Below are 9,376 nucleotides of genomic sequence, written 5' to 3'. Positions count from 1 at the left end.
TGGATACGATTTACTCTCTTAATGTGCAAAATCGAGTGAATTTATGCACCTAAACCTGACAAAGAAGGGCTTCTTGTGGAATAACCTCTTTAATTAAAATGTATAAGGGACCATTTACTTGGGGAATCTTTGTGAGAGCTTGGAACTGTGAGGCTTTTTGTAAGGCACAATGTCATCTGCAAAATATACACAGGGAGTTTGGAAGCTCAGATGTGAGCTGCTTACAGATCCAAGGGGGGCAGAAAAAGATGTTTTGCCAACTTGATTTGCACCTGCAATTAAACAGACACACAGGCCAGGCTAATTTACACTGAAACTTAATTGCAAGCATAAATCTCGTGTATACAAATGACATATAAATAAAACCTCTCCTAGATACCCAGGATCTGCTACACAAAGGAGCCAAGAGTCCCATATCTCCTGTTTTTCATGGTTATAGGTCTCTCTTTGGGCCACAGAATTACTTTAATGCATTTGTCTTTTTGCCTAAAAATACCTAACGGTGGGATGTCAAAAAAATAAATCAGGATCCAATTTGTCCTGGCACACCTTTAAACAGGGATGTTGTTAACAATTAATCAGCAAAAGAGTGTGAGGAAACACAAGCATGCGGGTTACAATTTATTAACTGTAATCCAGCATCCTGTAAAGGTGCTTTGCTGCTCTTGAGTTTTTGTGGAGGGAGCCAGGACTGAGTGTTATAAGGAATAGGTGAAGGGCTTATAGATTTGCTGAGGCCATTTTTTTATCTTCTAAACAGCATTTCATGTGTGGAAGGCACTTTGAGACTCCAGGGCTGAGCAGTGTCCAACTGCACCAGTGCTTTTTACATGAGTGGTAAGTTCTTGATGAAGTCAAAAGGAGAAGGCCAAGAAAGGGAACACCCAAAAAAGAACAAAAAAACAACCCAAATTGGGTGTTTCCCCTAAAAGTACCTTCACATAACAACTTATTTCCATATAAACTTGAATGTTTGGGGGCTTTTGAGCAGCCTGGAAAATTAGATCAAATGAGGGTAAGATGCAGAATGACCTAAAGTCGTTTCATGCCTGGACCAGAATGGAGCACCCTCTCAATACTGTTGATACCTTCATGGAGGCTTACACTGGAATAGGACTGGATGCTCTGAGGGTTGGATTTTAATTTCATTTTGTCACATGGCTGGTCAGTTAAGAGGCAGCATGCTAGATTTTTGTTTCTCTTCCACAAAATATATTCACTAGTTTTTTCCCACTTGGGTTATGAGCCTGCTGTTATTCTGATAAGCCTGTTTATGGTGTGACCTACTTAAGCAGAGCTCTGATGGCTGGAGGCTCTGGGTAGTGCAAAGACTATAAAGGCCACAAACAGGAAAAGATATCATATGAAAAAAAAGTTTTCAGGCTTTTGTCCTTTACATGCTGCAAGGTGTCAAGCACTGAACCAGGGCCGAGACCATTGTTCAACCAACTGCTCTTTTCAAATGGAAATGCCTGCAAAAGCCATGTCAGCAAAAGGAATTCTTTGCTTAAACTGTGGCTCCTAGCTTACATCCCACAATAAAACCTGAGGCCTATTAGTCCATATTAGGACTTGTTACTAGGTTTTAAAGCTCCTTTCGGGCACAGTTTCAGCCTAATCTGGCTGTATCACTACCAAGGTTACGTTGCCTTTGACTTGCATCAGAAGTCTGGTTAATTGATTTCGCTACTGCAACTGGCTGTTACAAAATATGTTTCTGGAGAGACACGGGCCTGGCTACGTCCACACAGGAAACAGGATCAAGGATTTCCAAAGGTCTGTTGATTTTTCAGCTTTCATGGTCTGAAGATATATTTCCTTTGAAGTGTCTCAAATAGGGTAGTATCCAATTATATTTGTAATCCCAATCTAATTCAATCAGGGACTCCAATTATAGCTGATCTGTCTGTTAATCTAGTTAAAGTCTGTAGAGTAGACAGTACCTTAGCTAACATAACTACATTAAAATTTAAGCTGTTGATCCAAGGACAACCAAGTTAGAGCCAGAACTAGCTGAAAAGTGGGAGGTTTGCAATGGAAATGGGCTAATCCTCATTTAACATCCAAAGCCTGCACCAGTTCTTGCAGCCAAATCTCTGGCAAGTTTCTGATTATAAAGGGCCTTAAAAAGTACTTTTGTGCTGAGCCAAACACAGCTGTTTTAACCCTGACTAGTTGTTTACTTCCTCCCAAACACCTCATCCCAGCTCTCCCCACAGCAGGCTCGGGAAAACTCAGTGCCACTTCCACAAGGAAACTCTTTGGAGCAAGTGGGCTGGCAGCTGCTTGGCATCTTCCCTGCTTATGTGTGGCCTTGGCACAGCTGGCAGACACCCAGCTGTTGCACAAATCCACCCTCACCTGTGCACCCCCCCTGAAAAAGCCTTACCCTAAGAAGTTCCCTGAGTGCACACAGGGAGGTGACCTGAGACACATCGGTGATGCACCGTGGCTGTGGTGCATCATTTACACTGCCAAAAGGAATAATCAGACAGTGTTAAAGGGTTGGCAGGTATAAAAGCAGGCAGACTGTAAAACAGATAGGTATTGGGGAACTTTACAGATGGCCACAGAGTCGTGCTGCTTCAGAGAGACTTTAGAAAACACATCACTTTAGCTAACTAATGTCAAACCACCAGGTTCTGCACCAGTTTGATCAGCCAGAGTGAATGGGGTTACACAAAAATAACTGAGCTTTGTAGGCAGGAATGTTGTACAGTTGTGGGTTTTTGGTTTGGTTATTTGGAGTTTTTTAATTTCTCCCAGAACTGACTGGCTGGAGTGACCTTGGCCAACAAACCAGCAAAGAGATCCTATTGTGTTTAATCATACTTGGGGGCAGCTATTAAATTTAATTAGTTCTGTCCCAACTGCCAGTTGCTCAGTTTCAATGTATTTACCCACCAACTCCAGGCTCCCCCTTCCAGTTTTAAGGGATGTACTTAAGCTGCCCTGATGAACACTAAAGTCTGTTTGAACCATTTTGGGAGACAATGTATGAACTCAACAATAGTTTCCCTTGTTTGAAGAGAAAATTGAGTAGCAGTACTGTCTCTTACTGAAAGTGGTGTCTGAAAGCAGGGACACCTTGCAGAAAACGTCTGTTTTCCCCAGTTTGGCCCGAACTTTAAAATCTGACTTACAGTACTTAAATACAGTAACAGGGTACACGGAGATAGAGCACCCAGAAGGAATAAATAGCCTGGGATTTATAGCATTACACCTGTAATTTGAATGTTTGGAGACGAATCTTATTGTGTAAAACAAATTCAAATGCAACTTTTCAGTTGTCCAATCTAAGCAGATATATCAAATTATATCAGAAGTGTAATCTTAACTTCAGTGGGCTCATTCTGCTGTGGCACTTCAACGCCTCTGTGAAAATTCAGACAAAAATCCCTTTAATCGTTCACATTTTTGTCCTTCTTTCTTTCAGGCTCTTATTTGGACAATTTTGTGTTGACTTCTAATCAAGGTTTTAAGTGTGAATATTTTGGTTTCATTTTTTTCCTATTGACTTCCAACCATAACGGTTGAAGACAGGGGACTTGGGGATTTTTCAGCTGTCAATAATTTTTATTTTTTTACTAAAAGCTGAGTTATGAAAGACCAGATGGCACCTCCAAAACCTGCTAATGCTCTGAATCTCCACTAACAACTGGTTGTCAGTCTTTCACAAAGTCTGCCATGAACCAAATTCACCCACATGGAAACTGGCCTCACTTAGGACTGGGATGTAACTGATAAAAGTAATTGAAAAAATTGCTGTAGCAGAAGAAATGGAATTAGGTCTACCACATTAGAAAAAAAAAATCTTATTAATCATAGTCATAAAAGCAGAAAATGAAAGCTAATTTTACTAAGCAAAAACCCCCTGCTAAGTGGTATTTTGACATCTGAAAATAATTCAGTTTCGATCTTGGTGCTTCACTGACAGGAACAAGGAAATTCATAATTCTCTCCCCGAGCTGCTGTTTCAAGCCACTCCACATAGACACTCAAAGATTTTCTTTGCAAGCACCAGGAACACAGACCTGGGAACACAGACCTTTAGGGACCAAACTCAGTCCTTTGCTAGGACAGGCAACATCTTCCATGTGCCTTTCATGACCTGCTTTTTAGGATAAGACAGTGGAACAGTGTAACAACAAACGGATTATGAAGCAACACCACTTGCAATTCAGTCGTGGTTATCTGAGATGATGAGGATACAGGGGGAGGTTGTGCTCATTTGTTACCTTCTAAGTTCTATTTAATTGCCATTTAATTCAGTATTTCACTGTCACAGTCAGATATTGCTGGGTATTCACCAAAAAAAAAAAAAAAAGCCTCATAATCCAAACCCATCAGCCTAGTTCCTACCCATGAAGGGGATTTACCATTCTGAGCCCCTCACACCACTGCTGGCCCTATATTCCCCCTGTAAAAGGGGATAATAATTAGACATCTCCAAAGGCTTCATCACAGCTTAGTGCTAAAAAAAAGGGTTTGTGTACCTTGTCTGGAAGGAAAGGATCTCACAGGATTCCTGTTACTATCTGTGATGTGTCTTTGGGCCATGAAATTCAATGAAGAGAGCAGACAAAGACAAGTTACACCTACCTCTGATCTCAGGTTTATTCAGAAGCAAGTAAGTGTTTGAAATTGAACAAATATTGCAGAGGAGGGGAAATGCCATTCACAGAACACACCGGTAATCCATTCCTTAGAATGGTTTGTATTCTTGGGGAGAGCTGGATCTCTCATTCTCCAGATTGCATCTGACGCCTAATACAAGATATTACACGGGCACACTTCTCATGCTGTGAGAAATAGAGCTGATAATGTTTACTCTTGCGTTGAAGAAACGCTTGGGCATTTTAACAAACACCCAGAGATTTGTTTGTTTGCCTGCCCAGCCCACATGCCTCTCATTCCTCCTGGCGGGAGCCAGTTGGTGGTTCTTTCAAAAAGTTACAATTCCTGTGTTATTGTGGGAGAGCCGAGGTTTGAAAGGAAGTTGCTTCCTGCATCTTCGGTCAGATGTATCTTTGGATGTAACAGCCCAGAACCCTTGGGAATCAGCTGTCCATTAGGGATACCACAATGAAGGTGGTAATTCTGTGGTGTTTATAAACCCTTTGAATTGGCAGCCCAACTACCAGAGACTGAGTTTAAAGAGGGAGGGTAACAGGTTTTTTACTCCTTATATTTCCACCTTGTCTCTCTCTCCTTCACCTTTCCATACTGTAACAGTTCTGTGAAAATCCTGCCTCCTCGAAACTCCTCCTTCAGTCTCATCATCAATGTGTAAATATTATTCTTAAAACATAATAATGCAAAATAATGCAATCCCTTCCCAGCAATCCCAGCTAATGGAGCTGGGGGGAACAGTGAGGCAATTGCAGAGTCACAACCCCTAAACCAAAAGGACTTGCTGCTATCACAGAGTTCCAAACGAGTATAAACAGCTGCTCACAATTAACATTAGAACACTTCTGTGATGCTGTTACATGGACACTGTTTAATGACAGGAGGAAAACATGAAGCTCTGTTGATAACTTTGTTGCAGCTCTTCATTACTGGTTTACTTAATATTTTTGCTGTTAAATATTGAGGACAGAGTGACAGAAGAGAATGCAGTACCTATCTGTCATGTTTTAAATATTCTAAAAATATTAAAAATTACTAAAATTATTAAAATAATTTTTCTTTAAATATGCCTTTAGGATGTTTAAAAGAGCTGGTGTCAAAGATTTTAGCACAGTAACTAAAAAAAAATAAATAAATAAATAAAATACAAAATACAACCCCCAAACCTGGAAGCAAATTCAGGAGAGTTTCTAACTTTAACCTGAAGCTTACTAAAGAACAGGTGTACCCTGTAATTACATTGGCCTGCAAATACATATCTAAAGTAGGACCATTGCTCTGATGAGCTGTGTTTGCATTAACAATTCCCACATGGAAGGTACTTCAGCAATATTGTGGCTACACTAATTGCAGCTGGACTAAAAGCATCACTAGGTCAAGAAGGGAGGTGTTCCCTGAGTAGTCAGGTCAGGAAACCTGTTCCTGAGGGTTTGTGCTCCATCATTCTCCCACTCCTCGGTGTTTCCCCTTCTCAGTCCCATGTCTGGAGGGACAGTGGCTGAAGGGCCACCAGTACCTCTGTGCTCTCTGCTTCGCTGGCTGCCATATGGGGAAGGTTTGAACTACAATTCTTTCTTCCAATGAGCACATTAATTTGGATCTTTCTTCTTTCTCCAGATGCTGATTGTCACACAATTTGCATGAACTCATGTCTTCAAAACTACTCCCCCATGATCGGGTTTGACTGAAGTGGTCAGCAGCTTCAAAAAAGGAAGATGGATGGATGGACCAAGGAAAACTATATTTTCTTATAAAGGAGGAAGAAATAAATCTCTTCATTATCACAGTTATAAAGGTATAAAAACCTGTTTAAAGAGAGTGTCTCCTGATTTTAGATTCAGTTATAGACTGGAGGAGCCAAAGCACTTGCCAAAGTGCAATTTAACATACTTACTAACCACTTCTGAATTTGAATGTCTGGGTCTCTGCATTCAGTCTTGATTAACTAGCCCAATAATGAATGTTAATTACCCTGATTTACATTGCTTACAGAGCTAAGGTCAACTTCACATCAGCAAACTTGCAGTTTCCTAAACATGTTCCAACAGGGAACATTCAAGTTGTCTTCCACGCAGTGGAGATAAGCCCTGAGAGCCTACACTGGGAGATCTGTCTTGCAACGAGCTGCAGTAAGGAACAGGGGGAAGGATACAGAAGCAAAGTGAACTGCTGGGCCTCAAAGTATACTAAGATTTTTTTCCTGTGTTCCAAGTTATAAAGGTGTACCTAATACAAAGTGCAACTTAAGAAAGGGCATTTTTATTTATATAACTGTAGATAATACATAGTGCAACTTAGGAAAGGGCACTTTTAGTTACGTTTATATACTGAACATAGAAAAAAATTATTATTTACTGAGTTTTAAACTTGTGTGTTCTTCCCAGCAATAAACTGGGCTGATCAGAGCAGGACAGTGCAGGATTTAAAACAATATTCTTTACCTTGGTGGGAGTTAGTAAGTGTGTGCATAGAGACACCTACACCTATGTATATACGATATATATAAATCTCCCAAGAAACACACTTATCAGGTTTTTCCACAGTCATGGCCATTTTGCAGTGACATTCCTGAGGACAGGAATTTCCCGGGCTGGGCAGAGCTGTGGTTCCTGCCGCTGGCAGCAGCTTCTTGTGGCAATGAGTTCCACGTGCTCCTAATGCAGGGTGTTAAAAAAGCTCCCCGTTATCACCCCGAGGTGAGGTGGCTGCTCTTGGAAACACGCCTATCAGGAATGATGCCTCGGCTCTGTTGGTGGTAGAAGATTGTTCCTCTGGACATTTCTTAAAAAAATAAATAAATGTCAAGCCTGAAAAGGAAGCCTGCTAGTTTTCAAATCCAGGAGCTGTAATCATGCTAATCCATATGATCGTGCTAAAGCCAAGCAACTTGCCTTTTGCATATGATGTAATCATCCAGTATAGCCTATTTATAACCTCCATGGGCTGGGAACACCTTCCCAGAAAAATATAATCAGGACAGCTTTCCTTTGCTCACATTCTCTCTCTTCCTCCCTGTATTTTTCAGTTGGTTGTGCTCTTTCTCCTACTTTTGATGTTATCCCAGCCTTAAAAACAGCAACTTTTTAATTTTTATTTTAAACTAATGCTTTTCATGTATTGTATTTTTTCAGTGTGTTAGAGCTGTGCTGAGTGGAATCCCAGTCCTCTGAAATCAATACCAAAACTTCCATTGATTTCATATAATATATTCCTTTAAATTCAGTACAAATGCTCCCCAGGAGTTGTCTATTTTAAATATGGATCTACTGTATTGGGCTGTCAGTCTCTCAGCTTGATACATAAACCAGCGTGTTTCAATAAATGTGTTGGTGTGGGTTGGTGCCTTTATGTGTAATAACTGAAAATCTGTTGTTTATACTGAGCATATCAAGTGTAAAAGGAGAAAATTCATCAATGTGAATATCTATCTGTGGATCAATTGGTATCAATCTTGTTTAACAGTCTATTTCCTCAGGACACACTTTGGAAACAAAGAGCATTTCAAACTGCTGGTTAAACAAACAAATACCAAGCTCTTTGGGCAACATGGGGGTGGAGTAAACATCAGATAAAAATGGTCAGGGATCTTAAATACCTGTTAATCTCTTCTATTTTATACTAATAAAGACAGTTTCTCTTGATGTAATGTGCCCATGAAAGTGCATCAGGAGTGGGGGGTTGTAAAAGCATTATTTGCTTGCAGAGGAAAGGGCGAGAAAAGTGGTCTGGAAAACAAAATTTGTCCCCTGACCTCCATGTTCAATAGCTGTCCAAGGAGGAGGGTGACACCTTCTGCTCTGCAAGATTTTTTCGAAGGTTTGTGTTATCCTTAGCTAAATAAAACCCCCTTGTGAGACACTATAAAAACAAAACGAAACCCCAAGAGGATATATAACTAATTAGATCAGGATGCATTGTTTACCCTGGTCTACAACATTAAGATCTTCTCATGCCTCTCCCATCCAGGTCCCCTCTCCCCTCAAGCACCACAAAAAAAATAGATAATCCTGACCAGTACTCGGCATGACTGTATCGTGCACACAGGCACAAATTTTAGAACAGAATAAGTGTTGTACAAACCCCAGGGGGTTTTACAGGGTAAAAGTGCTGGTAAAGTAACAGGTAAAATGAGCCTGTGGTGTTGAGCAATGTCCTGTGGTGATTGCGTGGCTGCCTGAGGTAGCAGTGCTTCCTCCCTCCTGCTGTCTAGTAACATTCGGGTTTTCCATTCCACATTCTACATCACCCTCCTGAACCGCCCCATAACCTTGGAAGGGTGTTTATCTTCACAGCAGCTTTGGAGCTTAGGGAACCCCCAGTTCACAAGCAGGAAACTGGGGCACAAACCCTGGTAAATTGTTTGCTGATGAATGCAATGGAACTGCGTGTTGAGTCTGACTTGACCTGAGCCTAGTTCTCCTGAACCCTTACCCAGTGTCCCGCTCCTCCAAATCAACAAAATCATCCCTTCACCAAAAACAATCTCTCTCTCCAAAGTTTTCTAGCAATTAATTTCATTTTTCATAGATAGACCTGGGGTGTGTGTGTTGTTCCACATGAAATCAGAAAGCAGTCACATCTCCCACAAGGATTTTGCAATCTCCATATACTCAAGGATCCTCACATTTTTGCTTATGCAAGATCCATCTGACTTCAGCAGGGGTTGAAGTGACTCTGCTCTATGACACTTGGGGGCTTTACAGCACAGTAAATTCGAGCCTCAGCTGAGGCGGGTTCTGCAATC

Source organism: Manacus vitellinus, unplaced genomic scaffold, assembly GCF_001715985.3.
Source record: "Manacus vitellinus isolate BGI_N305 unplaced genomic scaffold, ASM171598v3 scaffold_26_pilon, whole genome shotgun sequence".
Taxonomy (NCBI): domain Eukaryota; kingdom Metazoa; phylum Chordata; class Aves; order Passeriformes; family Pipridae; genus Manacus; species Manacus vitellinus.
The sequence above is the reverse complement of the archived record's forward strand: the minus strand, read 5'-3'. Positions refer to the sequence as shown.